Source organism: Anomaloglossus baeobatrachus, chromosome 11, assembly GCF_048569485.1.
Source record: "Anomaloglossus baeobatrachus isolate aAnoBae1 chromosome 11, aAnoBae1.hap1, whole genome shotgun sequence".
Lineage (NCBI taxonomy): Eukaryota > Metazoa > Chordata > Amphibia > Anura > Aromobatidae > Anomaloglossus > Anomaloglossus baeobatrachus.
In genome coordinates, this window is record NC_134363.1 from 173,429,051 (window position 1) to 173,452,938 (window position 23,888).

Consider the following 23,888-nt stretch of genomic DNA (forward strand, 5'->3'; position numbering starts at 1 on the left):
TACCGCCCACGAAGAGGTGTGGCTACCCAGAGATCCCCTGCAGAGTTCTGACCTTGCCAGCTATGAGAGTGGAAGCGTCGAGAGACGGCGGGAAGGAAAGAGAGCCACAAGCCTGCTGCTGGGAGCGGAGCTGCTGAAAGAGGCAGAGCAGAAACTGGACAGCTTGTTACAGGAGGCAGCGAAGAGTCCACTGCTGGGAGACCGTGCAGAAGACGGCGCAGAAGAAATGGCGTCTGACCGCAGGAACCCAGAACCAGGCTCCGCTGCCTGGTGGTACCGAGAGCTGGCCCAGTTTTGCAACCGGCTGGAGACCCGGGTCGTGGAGCAGATTCGGGAGGAACGGATGGAACTGCAGGAGATGACCGCGGCGGTTCGGGCCTATGAAGGGAGAGCTGCGCGCCGGGTGTCAGGCGGGACGGCGACGACGCAGACCCCAGTGCTACCAACAACGGGTGAGTCGAATGATGCCCCGGCCCGCGCAAGTGCCCCGACCCCTGCTGCCACGTCCGCGGTCCCTGAAGAGGCGTCCGGTGCGGCGACGCTGAAGCAGGCCGCAGCCACGCCAGGTGCGGCCCTCCAAGCCCCAGCGGCTGCAGCGATGCCCTGCTCGGCCCACCAAGACCCAGTCCCTGCAGCGATGCCCTGCCCGGCCCGCCAGGACCAGGCCGCCGCCATCCTGGGCGCGGCCCGCCAAGACCAGGCCGCCGCCATACAGGGCGCGGCCCGCCAAGCCCAGACTGCTGCAGCGACGTCCAGCCCAGCCTGCACAGAGCCCCCTGCAACAGCGACACTGATCCAGGCCGCCGCCATGCCAGGCGCGGCCCGCCAAGACCAGGCCGCCGCCATGCCAGGCGCGGCCCGCCAAGACCAGGCCGCCGCCATGCCAGGCGCGGCCCGCCAAGACCAGGCCGCCGCCATACAGGGCGCGGCCCGCCAAGACCAGGCCGCCGCCATGCCAGGCGCGGCCCGCCAAGGAAAGACTACCTCAGCATTTACCCCGGCCTGTAAGGCCAGAGCAGACACCGCTCCCCGGTCCACAGAGGTTCCTGATAGGCAGCCCACGGTGGGTGAAGACCCTGCATATTGGCAGATGAAGGCTGACCTGGAGGCCAAATTTCCACAATGGTTGGTGAGCCAATACATACCCCCTCCGCATACCCCAAAGAGTCTCCTGCTAACTCCTGCAGCAGCTACACCAAGGAGTCCCTCACCTGGGCCGGCTGAAGAGCATCCATCCCCGGCACTGCCACAGCAGGAGTGCCAGGAAGAACTAAGGGGGAGAGGAGGCCAGGAAGCAGAAGGGTTGACTCCGACTCCAGTGCCACCAGTAGCAGTTGTGTATTCAGAGCCGGAAATGCTGCCATACTCCCGCTGGGACGAGGAGGACCTGACCCCCTCTGCAGAGGAAGAGCTGCCTAAGAGCTTCACCTGGGAGCCCACAGGCATGGATCCAGCCCGCAAGACACGGCGCAGAAGAACACAGTTTGCTCCAGCACCACAGTCTCCTGAACAGAGAGCAGTTACCGCCAGAGACCTAAAGGAGAAGCGTTTGTTGAGAGAGTCCAAAGCCCAGGCTAGAGGACCCCTGTGTTATGGCGTAGTGGAAGACTTTAATCTGAAAAGTGGCTATGGATTCATTGTAGCACCAGGAATAAAAGAAGGGATATTTGTAAACCGCAGAGATGTGAACGCTCATCTGCCAAGAGGACACCCTTGCAGAAATCTAAAGATGGGAGATTCCGTTCAGTTCACCCTGCATCAAGGCGAAAGAGGATTGTATGCTCTGGGCGTAACGCTATGTCCCAACAAACCTTACAGCCATCCCCTGCAACAAGAAAGACAAGAAAGACAAGAAAGACAAGAAAGACAAGAAAGACAAGAAAGACAAGACAGAGATAAAGAAACAGATACAGAAAAGGAATCAGATGCAGACCAAGAAAGGAAAGATAAAGATCCTACAGATGAGGCAACCACAGATGAAGACAGAGACAAAGAGCAGGAAAGTCACAGGTGCCAGTGCCCAACGTGCCCTCGCCCTAGTGAAAAAGAGGAGTAAAAGTAAAGTAAGAAGAGAAGTTACTGTTTGACCAGTTAAAGTTTTGAAAAGTTTGCAACGTTATTGTTTAAGAATGTGCCCACAAAAACTATTGTGAGAAATAAACTTTAAGGCTATGAACTTGCTATAGCCACAAACTCTCGCAGTGTAAATAGTTACACCAGTGGCACCACCACCAGGGCCAGCCTGTTTAGGGGCTTGGCTCGTCTGCAACCAGAGGGGCCCGTCCGTAGAAAAGGGCCTTGGCTCACCTGCGACCAGAGAGCACGCCTGTTTATGGGGCCTTGGCTCACCACCACAAAGAGGGTACCTGGTCAGCACCAACTGTGGAGGCCGCCTCTGCATCCTGCCAGAAGAGGCTGACGGCGCGGATCCACCAGGCCAGGTATACCCTGAAACCACCAGCCCATGTAAGCCGCCTCTACATCCTGCCAGAAGTGGCTGAAGTCGCGGCCAACGGGAGAGGAAGATTGGAGGAAAGGTCTGGGGAAACGGATGGCCCAGACCTGGTTACCAACAGGACCGGTGACCTGCCTCCTGAGAGGGTTTTGGGTGGGTTAACGGACTTGTGGGTGGAGGGTGGTGATGTCTGATACCTGGTGCTTTTAAATGTTTTACATGTTTTAATGTTTTATGCATTTTAAAATGTTGTCTTGCAGCCCGAGGACGTGCTGGTGATAACTAAGGGGGAATGTGGCGCCCCTGACCTGGTCAGGCACCACTGAGTACTGCACCCATGCTGGGGACAGTACAATACAGGTAATCCAGAAGGCTGACCGGGGTGTGGAACACAGGCGCATAGTGATCAGGTCTCACACATGTACCCATGAGAGGACCCCTGGGGATCCCAGGAGGGGGCAAAGCCTATACCTCCACTGGAATAGTGGCAGGGGGTTAAAAAAGCCTCCATCTCCTCTCAAGGGGTGTGGTGGAGAGTCTGGTTGCTAGGTGGCGTAGGCAAGAACAGGAGAGGAGGAGCAGTGAGTCAGTTAGAGCAGAGAACTCCAGAGGGCTCAGTGAGGAGCAGACCTGTGGGGCAGATGCTGTCTAACAGCGCCCGCGCAGTGGCTACAGACGGGGGAGAACGGTCAACTAGGAGTGCTGCCTGAAAGCCAGCTTCAGCTAGAGAGTGCACGGAGTGGGAAGTAAGGAGACTTCTAGAGAGCACCAGGCCCAACCGGGCGGCAGATCCCGAAGCGAGGATAGATTCACCTTTCCCTGCTAAACCTGCCGGTGTGGGGCTCTTACAGCCCACACCACAACAACCAAAAGCCGCAGCCACGTAACCGCAAGTAGGGCCCATAGGTCACAGGAGGCAAGAGGCTGGAGTGGCCTGGCCCGGGGAACAAGCACACGGCAACACAAGAAGGGGAGAGAGGTTTGGAGCATCTTCCCTGGGTGACCCCCATAGGGACTCAAAGTCGGGGTCACCCCAAACCACCAAGGGCTAAGGAAGGCGAGTTTGTAGTCACCCTCATACAGTCAGCCGGAAGGATACCTGGTTCCCACCTGGTTCATCCCAGCTACGCCCGGGTTACTCACCCTGCCACCTGAAGTGAGTAAAAACCCTGAAAGACACTCTGCCTGTGTGTGGTCATTCTGCGACTTGTGGTACTACAGCTTTACAAAGGGCCCTGGGGCTTGCCTCACTCTCAGGAGGCTACTATATCCGACTGCACCCACCATCAGCCCCAGGCGTCCTCTAACCTGCAGTGGCGGTCCCCTCTGACCGCAAATACTGAGAGTGGCGTCACGATCAAACACTGAAGATTCCCTACCTGTGACCAGATCCAGCTACGTGGAGTCCCTGAAGGTATGCACCGATACAACACCTGTGGGGCTTCACACGTCATCACAGCTGAGTGAGTACCCTGGCTCCCCAGCGCCCTGCCGGCCCTATATCAATATAGACTGTTCCTACCTATTCAATGGGTTGAAGGTTGCCTCTTGCTGATCACTATAATATCGGGGTTTCACTCTATCAGTAGGGCAATGGAAAGCAGTTAGCTCAATCTCCTCCAGGTCATCTTCATCCCTCTTATCATCACACAACTGGGGCATCCTGGACAACGCATCAGCGTTAGCGTTCTTGCGACCAGCCCTGCACTTTATAGTGAAATCGTAATTTGCCAGTCGTGCTACACACCGCTGCTCCAAAGCTCCAAGCTTCGCCGTGTCCAGGTGTGTCAACGGGTTGTTGTCTGTATACACGGTGAATATTGCAGAAGCCAGGTAATGCTTAAACTTCTCTGTCATGGCCCAAACAAGTGCTAAGAACTCCAGCTTGAAAGAACTATAGTTCTCAGGATTTCTTTCTGTTGGACGGAGTTTCCTGCTGGCGTATGCAATCACCTTTTCCTTACCATCCTGTACCTGGGATAGAACAGCTCCCAGTCCCACGTTGCTGGCATCAGTGTACAGCACAAATGGGAGGTTATAGTCAGGATATGCCAGAATCTCATCTCCTGTCAAAGCTGACTTCATCCACTTGAAGGACTTCTCCTGCTCCTCACCCCATGTAAATGGAGAGCCAGAAGTCTTGCCATGCTTTGTTTGTCCAACTAGGAGATCTTGCAAGGGGGATGCCATCTTGGTATAGCCTTTCACGAACCTCCGGTAGTACCCCATCAATCCCAGGAACTGGCGCACCTCTTTGATGTTCTGAGGCCTGGGCCAGTTCTGGATAGCCGTGATTTTCCCAGGGCCCGGAGCCACACCTTCGGCACTCACTACATGCCCCAGGTATAGGACTTTGGGCTTCAGCAGGTGACATTTGGAGGGTTTTAGTTTCATCCCGTACCTGGAAAGGGCTTCAAATACTTCTGCCAAATGTCCCAGATGCTCCTCATAGGTCTTGGAATATACAATTACATCGTCCAGGTACAGCAGGACAGTCTCGAAGTTGCAATGGCCCAAACAGCTCTCCATGAGTCGTTGAAACGTACCAGGTGCATTGCACAGCCCGAATGGCATGCTGTTAAATTCACATAATCCCATCGGGGTGGCAAAAGCGGTCTTCTCGTGATCCTCCTCAGCAACGGACACTTGCCAGTAACCACTAGTGAGGTCAAGGGTAGAGAAGTAATTTGCAGATCTTAATGCAGTCAGGGGAACCATCATATTGTGGTAGCCAGGTAGCGCCTGGCACATACGGTAAAGTCATTGGCATTATCGGCGCGGTCGCTCGTGCGTCCATGTCACCTTGATCTTGAGGGGGAACTGCCGCTGCTCTCGCTTCACCCGGCGCTGACATCTTTCTATGCCCCCTTGGTTTTCAGCGGCAAGATGGCGGCAACTGAATTATTTTATTCACTTCGGGCTCAACAGTTTTGCAGAAGGCGCATGTCACCCAGGTTAGTGGGTCCAGTCTGATCCTGTTCGTGACGCCAAAAATCAATGTGTGACGCCCTAGCAGCAGTCGGACTGCTCGGCAGACACTTCAATGAAAAAAAAGGGTTATTTACAGGGGAGAATATTTGTGACGCCACCTGCGGTGTGCAGTAATAAGGAATACCGCCGCTGCCTTATGGGAGTGCCGGGGCTGATGGTGTTGGGGCAGCCTGGTGGTGATTCCCTCCGCAGGTAGGGGCCCCGGGACTCAGGGTAGGGAATAGGTAGGAACAGTCTACAGTTAGGTCCAGAAATATTTGGACAGTGACACAATTTTGGCGAGTTGGGCTCTGCATGCCACCACATTGGATTTGAAATGAAACCTCTACAACAGAATTCAAGTGCAGATTGTGACGTTTAATTTGAAGGCTTGAACAAAAATATCTGATAGAAATTGTAGGAATTGTACACATTTCTTTACAAACACTCCACATTTTAGGAGGTCAAAAGTAATTGGACAAATAAACCAAACCCAAACAAAATATTTTTATTTTCAATATTTTGTTGCGAATCCTTTGGAGGCAATCACTGCCTTAAGTCTGGAACCCATGGACATCACCAAACGCTGGTTTTCCTCCTTCTTAATGCTTTGCCAGACCTTTACAGCCGCAGCCTTCAGGTCTTGCTTGTTTGTGGGTCTTTCCGTCTTAAGTCTGGATTTGAGCAAGTGAAATGCATGCTCAATTGGGTTAAGATCTGGTGATTGACTTGGCCATTGCAGAATGTTCCACTTTTTTGCACTCATGAACTCCTGGGTAGCTTTGGCTGTATGCTTGGGGTCATTGTCCATCTGTACTATGAAGCGCCGTCCGATCAACTTTGCGGCATTTGGCTGAATCTGGGCTGAAAGTATATCCCGGTACACTTCAGAATTCATCCGGCTACTCTTGTCTGCTGTTATGTCATCAATAAACACAAGTGACCCAGTGCCATTGAAAGCCATGCATGCCCATGCCATCACGTTGCTTCCACCATGTTTTACAGAGGATGTGGTGTGCCTTGGATCATGTGCCGTTCCCTTTCTTCTCCAAACTTTTTTCTTCCCATCATTCTGGTACAGGTTGATCTTTGTCTCATCTGTCCATAGAATACTTTTCCAGAACTGAGCTGGCTTCATGAGGTGTTTTTCAGCAAATTTAACTCTGGCCTGTCTATTTTTGGAATTGATGAATGGTTTGCATCTAGATGTGAACCCTTTGTATTTACTTTCATGGAGTCTTCTCTTTACTGGTGACTTAGAGACAGATACACCTACTTCACTGAGAGTGTTCTGGACTTCAGTTGATGTTGTGAATGGGTTCTTCTTCACCAAAGAAAGTATGCGGCGATCATCCACCACTGTTGTCATCCGTGGACGCCCAGGCCTTTTTGAGTTCCCAAGCTCACCAGTCAATTCCTTTTTTCTCAGAATGTACCCGACTGTTGATTTTGCTACTCCAAGCATGTCTGCTATCTCTCTGATGCATTTTTTCTTTTTTTTCAGCCTCAGGATGTTCTGCTTCACCTCAATTGAGAGTTCCTTAGACCGCATGTTGTCTGGTCACAGCAACAGCTTCCAAATGCAAAACCACACACCTGTAATCAACCCCAGACCTTTTAACTACTTCATTGATTACAGGTTAACGAGGGAGACTCCTTCAGAGTTAATTGCAGCCCTTAGAGTCCCTTGTCCAATTACTTTTGGTCCCTTTAAAAAGAGGAGGCTATGCATTACAGAGCTATGATTCCTAAACCCTTTCTCCGATTTGGATGTGAAAACTCTCATATTGCAGCTGGGAGTGTGCACTTTCAGCCCATATTATATATATAATTGTATTTCTGAACATGTTTTTGTAAACAGCTAAAATAACAAAACTTGTGTTACTGTCCAAATATTTCTGGACCTAACTGTATATTGATATAGGGCCGGCAAGGCGCTAGGGAGCCAGGACTCACTCAGGTGTGATGACGCATTCAGTGGACACAGACTCTGAGGTAAACAAAGTCTCTTGGTAGTGCTGCATTCGGTGACAGCACGTCCGGTGGTCCCTTTCAGTGATTCTGTGGTGGACTGGAGCCTTCCTCCATACACTGTGTGTGTCCCTGGCCCTGTTGGCTTGAAACCTTTGGGTCCCGTCCCTCTTTTTACTGGGGACCTGCTCTTAGCAGCTGGCACGTGGGATTTTGTGACTGCTCTGTGTGGGAAGTCCTATCCCTCCGTTGTGCTGACACCGCTAATCTCTGAGCCGTTGCAGATAGCACGTGAAGCTACTTCCCGCTGCAGGTTAATTGCCGGGTTGTGTGAAGCTACCTCCCGACTTAGGGGCCTGTCCCCCGCTGTGTGCTCGGCCCCCAGACCGGTTACTGTGGATCCGATGGCTGACAGTCCTCTTGCCCGGTCCAGCCCTGTCCTCCAGTTTCCCGCGACTGGGTCTCCGTCTCCTCAGGCACAGGCCACTGTCTGCGACCCAGCCAGACTCTCCTCAGGGAGCTCTTAATCCCCAGGTCCTCTCTCTTTTTCAGTTACTACCAACTGTCTAACTGACTCCTCCCACCAGCCTGTCTGACTCATAGGTGGGCGGTTCCTTTCCCAGCTGGAACCACGCCCCCGGTGTGCCTGACAAGTGTAGTGTTTGGGTGACTAGGATTTGTGCTGTTGGTACAGAATCACTGTTGCGGACCCCGGAACGAAGGAGGGTGGGCCCTGCACCAAGGATAAAGAATAGTGCAGTTCCCTGTGACACCCTGGACTAGTCCAGGGGCGTCACACCATCGCACGAGAAATCAACGCATGTAAAGCAGCCTTAACAGGTTCTATTTGTCTAATATAGTATCCCTCTTCTGAGTGGCCAACTCTTCAGATGCCAATCTACAGCGGACAAATACGTCACCGGATGAGACATGCCAAAGGCACCTGGTTTCAGATGTTTTACTGTACTATAAATACGCGCACATTCTCAGTAAACATTGATAAGAAAACTATGTGGTACTAAGTGATACTATAAACATGTACTGTATTTTCTCACTAGAACTATAACTCCAAGTGTCTGGGAAACTTACAGAAAAACCAAGCTAATATGAATTATAACTGTTGCAGTCTAATATCTTAAAGGGTTTCTTAAAGACAGACTACTAATATGGATTTCTGATGGCCACTGATATGTTACAACTACAATGGGATGGATCAACGTCAGAGTAACGGGAACCAGTTGCACATGCTGCAGAGCAGAAACTATTACTGGCAGTGTCCTGGAGGTAACAGCACCAAGATATGGTGGCACAACCTCCAGAACAAGCCACTCCCATGAGACCTCATACCCCGGGGTGAGGATGCATGCACCGACTCCTCGGCGGCAGAGCCATGCATGAACCATGACATGATTACTGTGTGTTATAATCTCCATAGCACTGCAATCACGTGGAGAGTAAATGCATTAGTTTGGACGATGAAAATCAGCATGCCAACTGGTTTTAATGGATGTGTAGAGCGCGGTCCAGACCTTGGATTAGCTGGCAATGTGCAGCAAAACAGTGGCCGCAGTATTAGCCGGGACGCTGATGAGCAATGTGGACGCTGGATTAGTTAGAATGTGACATGTTGATCTTTTGTTATGAGCGGATTCCAATATAGTTTCTGTTTAATAAAGTCATAGTGTGTGAAATTGCCCATCACACCTGACTGCCTCCCCCCACCCCGCCATGTAGAACATAAAATAAACCACTTCCCATCTGCTTGAGAAACATTTTCCTTCTATCCGAGCCCATTCTGCGGCACGCCGAGACGCTTCATGTACTGTACAACCGTAATTACAGTCACTAAATCTGCGGCTCTGAACTAGAGGCGATTTCACCGGAACAGGCTGAGTTAATAAAAGCTGATAAACTATTAAGATTATTTATACCTTATAATAAAACATCATAATAAAGAGATCTAATGTTTTACTTGGTTTCTCATTACACCCGGGATCAATAAGTAAATCACGCAAAAGGTGAAATCCACTGGTGACCTTAGTGGCTGACGAAATAATGAACACGAGCGGCTCTAATCATATTATAGACATGGACCAGGTAAACGAAAATGACTGCCAAATTATAGACCGATTGTTTATTGTCCCTAATCTGAAGTAATCCTATATGAAATTAAATTGGTGCCAGATATCACAATACAAACTGCATATATTGTTACATGCATGTAGAATTCATAGATCTAATGGTTAGTATCTATGTAAATACATGTAAGAAAGTCTGTATAATCCTTTCTGAAAGTTAAATCTCAATCTACTCCCAGCTAACCTGATTGACAGCTCCTCCTCCCTGCAAATGAATCTCCATCCTCGCAGCTTGATTGAAAGCTCCTCAGAGTCCCCCCATTTCTGCTGCTCAATCTCCTCTTATTCAACTCAATTGAAAGCTCCTCAGAAGCCCTCCTCCCTGCTAATTAATCTCCTCCCTCCCAGCTTGATTGACAGCTCCTCAGTGTCCCTCCTCTCTGCTGTTGCTGACTCTCCTCCTGATTGACAGCTCCTCAGAGTCCCTCCTCCCTGCTAATTAATCTCCACCTGATTGACAGCTCCTCAGAGTCCCTCCTCCCTGCTAATAAATCTCCTCCCTCCCAGCTTGATTGACAGCTCCTCAGTGTCCCTCCTCCCTGCTGTTGCTGAATCTCCACCTGATTGACAGCTCCTCAGAGTCCCTCCTCCGTGTTTATGAATCTCCATCCTCACAGCTTGATTGAAAGCTCCTCAGAGTCCACCCATTTCTGCTTCTCAATCTCCTCTTATTCAACTTAATTTAAAGCTCCTCAGAAGCCCTCCTCCCTGCTAATTAATCTCCTCCCTCCCAGCTTGATTGACAGCTCCTCAGTGTCCCTCCTCTCTGCTGTTGCTGACTCTCCTCCTGATTGACAGCTCCTCAGTGTCCCTCCTCTCTGCTGTTGCTGACTCTCCTCCTGATTGACAGCTCCTCAGTGTCCCTCCTCTCTGCTGTTGCTGACTCTCCTCCTGATTGACAGCTCCTCAGTGTCCCTCCTCTCTGCTGTTGCTGACTCTCCTCCTGATTGACAGCTCCTCAGTGTCCCTCCTCTCTGCTGTTGCTGACTCTCCTCCTGATTGACAGCTCCTCAGTGTCCCTCCTCTCTGCTGTTGCTGACTCTCCTCCTGATTGACAGCTCCTCAGTGTCCCTCCTCTCTGCTGTTGCTGACTCTCCTCCTGATTGACAGCTCCTCAGAATAGCTCCTCCTTGCTGCCAGATCTCCTCCCTGCTGGCTTGTGTGAAAGCTCCTCAGAGTCTCCTCTTTGCTGATCCTGAATCTCCACTTATTCAGCCTTGCTGACAGCTCCTCAATATCCTTTCTCCTGGCTACTGCAGCATCTCTACACACCTAGCCTGATTGAAAGCTCCTTAAAGTCCCTCCTCTCTGCAGTTGCTGAATCTCCAGTTGCTTGAAAGTTCCTCAGAGTCCCTCCTCCCTGCTGCTGCATTTCTACCTATTTAGCCTGATTGACAGCTTCTCACTGTCTTCCCTCCCTGCTGCTGAATTTCCTCACACCTAGCATGACTAAAATCTCCTCATTGACAGCTCATCAGTGTTTCTTCTCCTGGCTGTTTTGGAATCTAAACACACATGGCCTGATTTGTAACTTCTGTTTCCCTGTTGCTGCTGCATCTCCTCCCATCTTGCCTGATTAAAAGCTCCTTAGAGTCCCTCCTCTCTGCTGTTGCTGAATCTTCACCTGACTGAAAGCTTCTCAGTGTCCCTCCTCCCTGCTGCTGCTGAATCTCCTTCCATCTTGCCAAATTAAATGCTCCTTAGTGTCTCTCCTCAGTGCTCTTGCTGAATCTCCACCTGATTGATAGCTTCTCAGTGTCCCTCCTCCCTGCTCTTGTTGAATCTCCACCTGATTGATAGCTTCTCAGTGTCCCTTCTCCCTGCTACTGCTGAGTTTCCTCCCATCTAGCTTGATTAAAAGTTCCTTCGAGTCCCTTGCCTTGGTAGTTGCTAAATCCCAACCTGACTAACAGCTTCTCAGTGTGCTTCCTCCCTGCTGCTAAATCTCCTTCCATCTAGCCTGATTAAAAGCTCCTTAGTGTCTGTCCTCTCTACTCTCGATGAATCTCCACCTTTTTGACAGCTTTTCAGTGTCCCTCTTCCCTGCTGCTATATCTCCCCCCATCTAGCCTGATTAAAAGCTCCTTTGAGTCCCTACTCTCTGCTGTTGTTGAATCTCCACCTGATTGACAGCTTCTCAGTGTCCCTCCTCCCTGCTGCGGAATTTCCTTCCATCTAGCTTGATTAAAAGCTCCTTAGAGTCCCTCCACTCTGCTGTTCCTGAATCTCCACATGACTGAAAGCTTCTCAGTGTCCCTCCTCCCTGCTACTGCTGAGTCTCCTCCCATCTAGCTTGATTAAAAGTTCCTTAGTGTCCCTCCTCTCTGCTGTTGCTGAATCTCCACATTTTCGACAGCTTCTCAGTGTCCCTCATCCCTGCTGCTGCTAAATCTCCTCCTATCTTGCCTGATTAAAAGCTCCTTAGAGCACCCCCTCTCTGCTGTTGTTGAATCTCCACGTAACAGCTTCTCAGTGTCCCTCATCCCTGCTGCTGCTAAATCTCTTCCCACCTAGCCTGAGTAAAAGCTGCTTAGAGTATCTCCTCTCTGCTGTTGCTGAATCTCCACCTGATCTACAGCTTCTCAGTGTCCCTCCTCCCTGCTGCTGTTGAATCTCCTCCCATCTAGCCTGAGTAAAAGCTGATTAGAGTCCCTCCTCTCTGCTGTTGCTGAATCTCCACCTGATCTACAGCTTCTCAGTGTCCCTCCTCCCTGCTGCTGCTGAATATCCTCCCATCTAGCCTGAGTAAAAGCTCCGTAGAGTCCCTCCTCTCTGCTGTTGCTGAATCTCCACCTGATCTACAGCTTCTCAGTGTCCCTCCTCCCTGCTGCTGCTGAATATCCTCCCATCTAGCCTGAGTAAAAGCTGCTTAGAGTCCCTCCTCTCTGCTGTTGCTGAATCTCCACCTGATCTACAGCTTCTCAGTGTCCCTCCTCCCTGCTGCTGTTGAAATCTCACAATGCTTAGTTCAAGCTACATCTATCAGTCATTACGGGTAGGGGGAGACTGAATACATGTACAATCTTTATATACAGTACTTTTAAAGAAAGTACACCAGCTTCATCTGGTCTAAGAGATCTGTGTAATAATGTATCCAGTTATAAAATCTGATGACAGATACATTCCCGACATATTTTCTTTTTAATGTAATCTCTGAAGTGTAAACAAATAAATTGTCAAAATAAAATTAAGTAATCTCCACAAGAACAATGAAGAATTTTCAAAGATTCTTTAGTCTCCAAAATGAATTGATTTGTGAACTTTGTGTTAAAAATTTGTATCAAATTGAGAAAAAAATAATAATTCTGACGATCCAACAACAAGTTCATCATGAGTGGGACGACTTCAGCCACGACCTGCAATTACTCCACGCTGTAGAGCACAATCTTACTAAGTATTTTTAGAATTTGTAAATAGAAGCATCAATTATCATAGATATTACTGTATCCAATGAACAGATGGAGAACAATGTCCCTAAAAGAAGTATGGATGACTGGGTCCCTGCTGTGCTCCCAATTGTTTAATACTCTTGATGAATATGTTTGAAGAACGCTCCACTGCAAAACAGTGAAGACCTCTCGGATTTGTACACGAGTCACGGAAAGGTTTTCTACGGCGCATGAACTACTACAATGGTCTCTGGGATGATCTTCACATTGTTCTTTGTAGTCCATAATGATAATTAGAAAAGTCTGTATTTGCTATCATGTACCTGCTCGTTCCTGAAAAATCTGTAGAAAACCATGGTCTAAATACCATCATTCCACAAAAGTTAAAAATTCGTTTGGTACGCATACAGTACCCGTCCAATATGTCAGGGGACTGTCTTGATTCTACTCCATTTGACTTGCCATCTACTCCTTTCAGTGGCTGGTCCTCTTCATCAGTATTACAGGAGCTAGAGCTTTTGTTTCGTCACGTTCCTTGTCACGGTGGGCTTTAAAGGGAACCTGTCACAAAATGTTTGTAGTACTCACCTAAAGGTCGGTGCAGAGCAGATTGGTCAGATGGGCGTCTCCGTTCTCCAGGTCTGCACATCCTCTTTCGGTCATCTTTGTCCTCCTTCTGAAGCTAGTGTGGATGACGCGTTTTACGTCACCTACACTAGCCGACATTGGAGTCCCGTGCAGATGCACTACAATACTTTGATCTGCCCTACTCAGGGCAGATCAAAGTGCGCCTGCACAGGACCTCAATGTCAGCTTGTGTGTATGTCTCTACTTCCTGTAGAGACAAAAACCTGCCCCACTTCCTGTAGGGACAAAGACCCATCCCACTTCCTGTAGAAAAACAAAAACCAGCCCACTTCCTGTAGGGATGAAGAACCATCCCACTTACTGTAAAATGACAAAAACCTGCCCCACTTCCTGTAGGGACGAAGACCCATCCCACTTCCTGTAGAAAGACAAAAACCAGCCCCACTTCCTGTAGGGATAAAGACCCATCCCACTTCCTGTAGAAAGACAAAAACCTGCCCCACTTCCTGTTGAAAGACATAGAACCACGCCCACTTCCTATAAAGATAAAGACCCACCCCAACTTCCTGTAGAGACAAAGACCCACCCCCACTTCCTGTAGAGACAAAGACCCACCCCACTTCCTGTAGAGAGACATAGACCCCCCTCTACTTCCTGTAGAGACAAAGACCCACCTCTACTTCCTGTAGAGATAAAGACCTGCCCCCACTTCCTGTAGAGAAAGAGAGAGAGACAAAGACCTGCCCCCACTTCCTGTAGAGAAAGAGAGAGAGAGACATAGACCTTCCCCCACTGCCTGTAGAGATTCCAAGACCGACCTACACTTCCTGTAGAGACACAAAAACCCGGACAACAGAGACACCCATCCGACCAGTCTGCTCTGCACCAACCGTTAGGTGAGTATTATAAACATTCGGTGACAGGTTCCCTTTTACTATTTTTGATCAAACAGTGTTAACCAAGTGCCTTATGTAATTTACTTGTACTACGGTATTACTAATTATTTATTTTATTATTGGATATATCCTCATTTTATATTTTTCTTTTGAGATATTTCCTGTCGAAAGATAAAAACAGATCCGTGGAGAGACAAATGACCCTCCCCAACTACCTGCAGAAAAAGAACCCACCCCTCATTCTTCTGGGGAGAGAAAGACCCACTTCCACTTCGTGTAGAAAGAAAAAGACCAGCTACCATTTCCTTTGGAGAGACTAACATAGGTGCCAACTCCCTGTGGAAAGACAAAGACCCCCCACCTTTCTGTACAGAGGCAAAGACCTACTCATGTCCTGTTGCAGGACATAGACCTAGCTCCACTTCCTATAGAGAGACATAGACCCACACTCATTTTTGGTAGAAAAAAACAAACCCTGTTCCCATTTCCTGTGGAGAGACAAAGATTCACCCCCCCTTCCTGTGAAGAGGCAAAGACCCGCACCCACTTCCTGTAAAGACAAAGACCTGCCCCCACTTCCTGTAAAAACAAAGACCCGCCCCCACTTTCTGTAGAAACACAAAGACTCACCCCCACTTCCTGTAGAGTCAAAAATTAGTCCCTACTTCCTGTTGAAAGACATAGACCCTGCCCCCACTTCCTGTAGAGAGACAAAGTCCCACCCCCTTGACCAAGGGCCCGGTGCCCTGTCGGTGCTCTGGTTCCAGGGGTTCCTGGCTGTATGCTCCCTGGCAACCACTCTCCTACACCACCTAGGTCACTGTTACATGACCCCGTCTGGAGACACGTCCGTCCTCTTCAACTGTCACTACCAGACTCTCTGTCTGTCTGTCCCCTCCCACCGGTTGCCGTCTAGTGGACTGGACTGGATCCATCTCTGGGCGGCCATCCATTGGTTCCTGGACTAGTCAGTCACCAATAATTGGGAGAGGGAAACTGGGGATGTTTATGTGTTTTGCTGTCAACGGCACTGGTCTTCCAGATCCCTGGAGGTAGGCCCTGCATCTTTGTCAGGATGCAGTACCTAGTAGTGCCCTGGGGGGTTCAAGGGGCACTACAATGGCTTCCGCCGCATTGTTTTCTATGTATATATATTTTATGGTTAGTATATGCATTTATTTAGTATATATGATCCTTTCTCTTTTATTTAGTAATTCCATTTCCTAGTTGGGTATTTTTGCTGTTTCTTGTGTCCCTTTATTGGTACATTGTATCTACAAATGTAATGTAGAATGAGATTCCGCATTTTGCAGACTGTGAATTTAACTTTCCCACTGAAGTGACCCTATCAAAGTATCTAAACTTAGAAGATTATTAGGATGTATAAAAATGTCTTCCAAACCAGCTGCATGCACAATTGGGCATTTCACAAAGGTCCGCCGAGGTGACGGGGGCTGCTCGGGAACCTGCGCTGTCCTAAATTCTTGCTTCATTAATGAGTAGTTTGCCATATGCTGCTGATAACACCACTTCCCAGAAAGACAGATTTCATACTAATTAAACAATTACCTTCTAATGAAGTGTCAGCACAAAATGCATCGAGTCTCCGCAAACCCTATCTAGGGGAGAATTCAGCCCAATTTAGGGAGGCGGGGGAGGGGGGGGGCTGAATCATTTGGAATATCGGCTGTAAAAAGAGAGAGGGCAGTGAGTTTGTGCTCAAAAATGCTTCTTTTATTAGAGGAGCAACATAATCAGGTAATTGTGTAATTAGGTCTAAACGTATTATCCCAAATCAGCCGTGTTCTTCTATATGGAGGATCTGCGGGTTAGAGCGCAATCCATTCTCCTGATTCTTGCATTTTTAATGTCCTCATCACAGTCATTATTTCTTCTTTTACATCATCATAATATGGTTCTTCCGTTGCGGTCATAGTTATGTGGCACCGGGGCGGAAGGTCGGAGGATTTTCGATAGTTCTGCATTGTTTACAGAAGGTTAATCAGATACTGTATTAAGGTAATGTAATTCTTCGCACAATCATCATCCAAAATCACCGTAATTTCCTTTTAGAAACTTTGCCAGATACAAGAGAACGTACAGTAAGGACGGGATAGGAGTTTTACGACCAGAACTGTAGGCTGCATCCAGTAGGGAGAGACGAGAGCCGCGGAATCTATGGATGGACAAACGTAAGGAAAGGCGACCGGTAAGAACATCACTCGGCTCATGGATTGTTTGTTCCCGTTAGCAGAGTGATGGGGTCAAATAAAACATGAAGATGGAAAATTTTGGTATGTAAATACTGTCTGTCATTGTAGCACAGCAAAACTGAAAAATAGAAAGGTGCGATCTTACATGTTGTAATGCTGACGGCCAGTGTAGGGGCAGTGAGCAAGATTAGTAGACCACAGGGAGGACCTAGGCTTACCCTTCAGTGGAAAGGGCTTAACTAAGCACCCACCATGAGGCGGACACCAGGTGCCACTCCCAGGGCAGTATAAAGGGGGTAAGCTCGGGCTCTACTGCAAAAGAAGGGAGGTGCTTAAGGGAAAAAAAATTACAATATGGTAAATCCCAAGCACTCAATAGGACAAGAGACATGTTTTATTGATAGTCTATCCGCAAAAGGGAAAAGTAACGCCTCAACGTTTCGGCCAGAATCGGCCTTTGTCAAGGTTTTGCATATCATAGAGTGGTGAACAAGACGAAATGGACGTCTAATGACCATATCATAGAGGAGGCGTCGATTTTCATAGATATTTTGCAATACCCAAGGAGGCACGGAAGATAAGTAGAAGGAGAGAGGAGATGCCTTAACAGCAGGAGGAATGGGGACAGGGTCCCAGAAGTCAGTGGTGGCAGCAGGGGAAGGTAGCAGGTAGCGCAGGGCAGTGACCGGGACTGTGGCAGCTGACGCCCAGGACAGGTGACAGACTCAGGTACAGGTGGGATGACTGAGGCAGGCTGGTACAGAAAGAAATGGTGGCAATGGCAGGGAATAATAGGTATGGGAAGCCATACTCAGGTAAAGGTTGACCGACACAGGGATTACTGGACCTGACAACTAGCTAGAGAGACAGGACACTGGCTAACTACCGTAGGAATGTTGCTCAGGCATCTCTCCTAAAGGGAAGGTGCCTTAAATACACAGTGCTTCTCAGCCAAAGGCTAAAAATCATTTCCAAGTCATACTGGTCATACTGGTGGATTTCTTGATGAAGTGGGGTTACACTTCGAAACGTGTACATTTAAACCACCTTGTATTTTACCTCTACTGGGTGTGTGTCGTATCTCCAGCAGTGCAGTAATGGTTCCACATTTACAATGTTCCCGAGTGATCTTTGTCGTTTCCAAGAAATGGCGTGCCAGCCCTTTAAAAGGAGGGCCGGTGTGTGCGTGCGCATCTTAGGTACACTCCCGGGAACCTTGTGCGGCATGTACAGTTCCTGAAAGGGGAAGGAGGCAGCAGCACATGTGAATGGCCGGGTAAGTGCAGGAGATACTCAAATGAAGTGTAATCAGGGGGCAGAGGCTTCGGTCACTGCAAGAGCCCCTATCCACTTCCAGAAACAAAGCGTCATCAGTGAAGCTCATTTCAGGGGTTGGAATAGTCCCTGTTCTTGTCCTGTGTGAAGTGCACAATGACAGTCCACTCTCCCTCCAGCTCAAATAAGCAGTAACAGCCCGGCACCAGAGTGCACAGTCAGTGTGCATTGTCAGAGACTAGTCATGTCACTTGCAAGGGTGGTGCTGGTCTCTGCACAATGGGTATTTGCCTATCAACACACAGTAACAGTGCGCCCTGCTTTTGGCTTTTTACTGCTGATCTTAGCCGGCGAAAGAGCACGTTGTCATTGTGCACATTGCACAGTGCACGCCACGCAGGGACTAGACAAATGCCTGAAACAAGCGTCACTGATGACGCTTCATTTCAGGGAGGGGGCAAAGGCTGCAGCAGTGACCGTCACTAATGACGCTTAGTTTGAGTATCCAGCAAGGAAGTTGTAAAAAAAAGGAAACCAATTAGAGTAGTAAGGGAAGGAGAGGGACTTTTTAATTCAAGTATAGTACAAAAAATAGTTTAGATTATGACATGAAATAGATAGGGATTTGGGATGAAAATTAAGTTCGATTGCAGACCACCCCTTTACTTTTTTCACCCCTCTAAATCCCTGTATTAAGAAACAAAGTGTTCTTAGAGATTGGGAGCACAATTACGAGTGGCATAGAGTAGAGAGGAGTAAATCAATTTAATGCGAAGAGAATTTGTATCAAAGTTTTAGGAATTCTCTAAAGGCGAAAATTTGCCTAAAATTTCCACCCCCAATTTACCCATTGCAGATGGTAGAGAGGGATTCCCAATTCTAAGCAAATATAGGTCATTGAATTTTGGAAGTTGGAAGGATCCAGAAGATAATCAACCTCTTTTGTGATTTCATTGTTATGTTTCAAAGACACATTTTAAGAAATATTTAGCTCATTTTAACATTTTTGGCAAAGACTTCAACCATCGTCGTGCTCAGGCCCCTGCAGAGAATGAGGGGCACTGGTCCGGAACGTTAAATTATAAGACCATTTAACATACGATTGGTCAGAATTTTGTATCTTCTCTTCTTTTATGATGGGCATAAAGTAGAGGCGCGAGACATTGTTGCTTTCCTACTGCTGTTATCTACGAAGCAAAATATATGCAAAATAGTATCTATGCGATATTTGTTCTGAGGTACAATTATTTGTTTCATTATTTATGGAATTTGTTACCCGATTTCACAATTTAAACCGCATATTTAAAAAAATAGGTTGTTTAGACCTGATGAGGCTGATGTATTCACTTTGAAAAGGCATGTCGGAACAACTGTATATATTTGGTAATAAAATGGGAACTTTATGAGTCCAGCTAAAGTGTCAAAGAGTTAGAGTCCACGTATACGATAGACTGCAGCTGCAACTTGCACTGAGCAGTGAGAGATTTCAGCAGGGAGGGTGGACATTGAGGAACTGTCAATCATGCATTGTGGGCAGAGATTTAGCAAAAGGGAGGAGGAAAACTGAACAGAAGAGCTTGCCAATCATTCTAGGTGGGTGAAGATTCAACAGCAGGAAGGAGGGACATTGAGGATCTTTTAATTTTGCTAAGTGGGTAAAGATTCATCAGCAGCAGGGAGGAGGGGCACTGAGGATCTGTTAATTATGCTATGTGGGTTGATATTCAGCAGCAGGGAGAAGGGACACTAAAGATCTTTCAATCATACTAAGTGGTTAAAGATTAATCAGCAGCAGGGAGGAGGGACATTGAGGATTTTTCAATTATGCTAAGTGGGTAAAGATTCATCAGCAGCATGGAGGACGGGCACTGAGTATGTCAATCATGCTAAGTGGGTGAAGATTCCGCAGCAGCATAGAGGAAGGGAACTGAGGGTCTTTCAGTCATGCTAAGTGGGTAGAGTTTCAGCAGCAGGGAGGAGGGGCACTGAGGATCTGTCAGTTGTGCTAAGTTTTTGATGATTCATCAGCAGCATGGAGGAGGGGCACTGGCATCTGTCAATCATGCTAAGTGGGTGAAGATTCCACAGCAGCAGGGAGGAGGGGCACTGATGATTTGTCAATTATGCTAAGTAGGTAAAGATTCATCAGCAGCATGGAGGAGGGCCACTGAGGATCTGTAATTATGCTAAGTGGGTGAAGATTCCACAACAGCAGGGAGAAGGAAAACTGAAGATCTTTCAATCATGCAAAGTAGGTGAGAGACTTTGCAGCAGCTGGGAGGAGGGGCACTGAGGATGTGTCAATCATGCTGTGGTAGAGTTTCAGCAGCAGTAGGGAGGAGGGACAATGAGGATTTGTCAATCATGCTAAGTTGGTAGATATTCACCAGCAGCCCGGAGAAGGGACACTGAGGAAGATCTATCAATCATGCTAAATGGTTGCAGATTCAGCAGTATCTGCAAGAAGGGGCACAGAGGATCTGTCAATCATGCTATTGGGTGGAGATTTAGTAGCAGCAGAGAGGAGGGCCACTGAGGATCTGTCAATCAGGCTATTAGGTGGAGATTTAGCAGCAGAGAGGAGAGACACTGAGAATCTGTCAATCATGCTATTGGGTGGAGATTGAGTAGCAGCAGGGAGGACGGGGACCGAGAATCTGTCAATCATGCTATTGGGTGGAGATTGAGTAGCAGCAGGGCGGACGGGAACCAAGAATCTGTTAATCATGCTATTGGGTTGAGATTTAGCAGCAGCAGGGAGGAGGGGCACTGAGAATTTGTCAACCATGCTATTAGCTTGAGATTTAGCAGCAGCAGGGAGGAGGGGCACTGAGAATTTGTCAATCATGCTATTAGCTTGAGATTTAACAGCAGGGAGGAGGGGCACTGAGGATCTGTCATTCATGTTAAGTGAGTAGAGATGCAGCAGCAGTAGGGAGAAGGGATACAGAGGATCTGTCAATCATGCTAGTGGGTGGAGATTTGCAGCAGCAGGGAGGAGGGACACTGAGGATTGTTAATCATGATAAGTGATTGGAGATTTAGCAGCAGGCAGAATGGAGACAGGAGCTTGTCAATGAGGCTGCATGGGCCCATATTTAGCATCAGGGTGGAGGGACAACGAAAGATCTGTTATTCAGGCAAGGTGAGTGGATATTCTGGAGCAGGAAGGAGGTGCACACTAAGGAGCTGTCAATCAGACTAGCTGGCAGGGATTCAATAGCAGCAGACTACGGAAAATGTCAATCACAACAGTTTACATTTTCAAAAAAGATTATACAGCCATTGCATTAAATCCATTTTCAAAATAAGTATACCTGCCTCATCAGGTTTAATCATCTATAAATGAGTTTAGGCAGATTGTATTGTCTCGTGACAGCTCCACTGGCAAATTTTGTAAAAAAAAAAAATCTGTTTTAATGCAGCGGTCACATTTCTTTTTGGTTGTGTTGTGGCTGTGTGCATTATTTATGACATAGCCATTCAACAGTCCCTTGCTCCATATCGGGATTCATGTATTAAAGAAGTAATGTCTAAAAAATCACGACTGTCAAATAGTTTAATTAGGCAGATCCCATCTTATTGATCGGAACATTGGCTTTGGGAATTATATGAAATAAGCTGATTACAGTAGACACTATACAAACTGTAATAAGCATTTATTGCGGGAGTACAAGGTCCGCGGACGGTATTCTACAATGACGGTGTCCTATTGACTGGATATCGAGTAATGTTCCTCTGATGTCACCGCATCTTCTTCTTCTTTAACTTCTGAAGAACTATTGAATTTATGGTTTTTAGTTAAAAACTTTCAGTTTACGGTTTGTTTGATCCGATATTTCGTTTCTTATTTTGGAAGTTGTCTTCATTATCTCGTGCGCAGCATTGGTGTCATGGCCGTCTCTCTGCAGTATGAGACTACTGACAGGTTCAGGGCCATGTAAGATTCTTTATATTAAACATGGTTTCCTCTCCTTTTGGTGAGCAATGTTAATGTCAGTTTCCCATTACTTCTGTTTTGGGCCACTCCCAGTCACTAGATATACCCTCTTCTCCCAGTAGAGGGTGCCGGTTATTCTGATCCATTTGGAAGCTAGGCCTTGAGGTGAAAGGAGCTGGTGAAGCCCTGATCACAAGTTGCTGTGTACCTTTGTCGTTTGTTGTTATCCCGTTTGTCTTTTCTTTCTCTGGTGTTCTACTAGTTCAGCAGTGGGGCTAGCTTCCCTCACCTGCCAGCTCACTAGCCAGGGTTGTTACAGGGTCTGCCAGGGTCTCAGGTATCCTGTTCGGCGACAGATGCGGAGTCTATTTAGGGACCGGCTAGGAGTGCAGGGTACAGCTGCAGGTGAGTGCAGTAGGTGTCCCATATTCCTCCTTACTAGCACTAAGGCCCACCATTTTTATAGTGTCCCCATTGCACTCCTTGTTTTATCGTGTGCTGCGCCATAAGGTAGACTTCCCGTACTCACTAGGTGACAGTTGGCGCTCCTACCTAGTATAGAAGCACTGGCACATCTCCACCTGGATCGCATCTGTTACTGCCACCATGCGCTGGTGTATTCATACCACAGGTAGTGCTGTAATGGAGGAGACGTCATGCCCAATAGCTCTGTAACATGCAGGCTCTGTCCAGCCAGAGGTACTGATGTGGTTGATCTGTGATACCACCATGCAGAATGGTGGGTGTGTTGTCCTGCAGCTCAGCAGAAGTAATCAACTATAGCCAGTGGGGCAGCACCACACTCTGCTTAAACTGTCATCTTCCTGCTGAGAGCTGTTAGTTATATGTTTACTTTGTTATTTTTGATTCTTTCTTACCTGATCTTGTTTACTTGATATTTCTTTCTGACTTTGGGCTGACTTTGCCTTTTACCTGCTTGATGTTTCTGCCTCTGACCCTGTCCTCCTGGTTCTGACCAAGGCTACGTCCCGACTTCGCCTCTGAGTAATGATTTTGTCCTGTAACTGTCCTGTCTGATTTTGACCCGGATAGTTGACCTTTCTCTGCCAGCTCGCTTCATCGGTCATCCGTCCCTTTGTGGACATCACCCAGAGGACACGGTTGTAAGTCTAGATCCGTGCAAAAGTGTTAAAGGGTAAAGAGACCAGAGTTCCTTGAGTGTTTGGACGAAGTCTCTCTATGGAAACCCTATTACGATTTGCCAAGTTTCCACATACATTTCAACCCTTAAAGTACAAGTAAAAGTACACTGCTTACTTAAAAGTATTCAATGTCCAGATTATACTGCTTGATTCGATTCTTCGAGGCAGTGATGAAAGTGACTGCAGTGATTTTACTTTTTGTTGTGTCGTTCATTCCCCACCTGTTTGTCTTACCTTCCTTGTGTTGTCCTACTGTAGTAGCAAGACTAGAGTTTTCAGGGTGAATTCAGTGCCAGCGAGGACCTAGGCACATGAAGTCGCATGGGGGAAGGACCTGTCTATGGAGTGCAGGGATCAGCCTCAGGTGAGTGTTAGGAGGTGACACCACTCCCTTTTCTCTAGCATCAGGTCCTACCTGTGTATGGTTTCCCTGGTGTACCCCTTGTCTTGCGTCACTCATTGAGAGTCCTTCCTTCCCCTGGCGTGACATTACCCTGATGTACCCCTTGTGTTGCACCGCTCACTGCGAGTCCTTCCTTCCCCCAAAGGGCCATTACCCTGGTGTACCCCCTGTGTTGCGTCACTCATTGAGAGTCCTTCCTTCCCCCGGAGTGACATTACCCTGGTGTACCCCCTGTGTTGTGTCACTCCTTGGGAGTCCTTCCTTCCCCCGGCATGACATTACCCTGGTGTACCCCCTGTGTTGCGTCACTCATTGAGCGTCCTTCCTTCCCCTGGTGTGACATTACCCTGGTGTTCCTACTCTGTTGCACCGCTCGCTGGGAGTCCTCCCTACTCCCAAAGTGACATTACCCTGGTGCACCCCTTGTGTACCCCGTGTGTTGCATCATTCCTTGAGAGTCCTTTCTTCCCTGGGCATGACACTAACC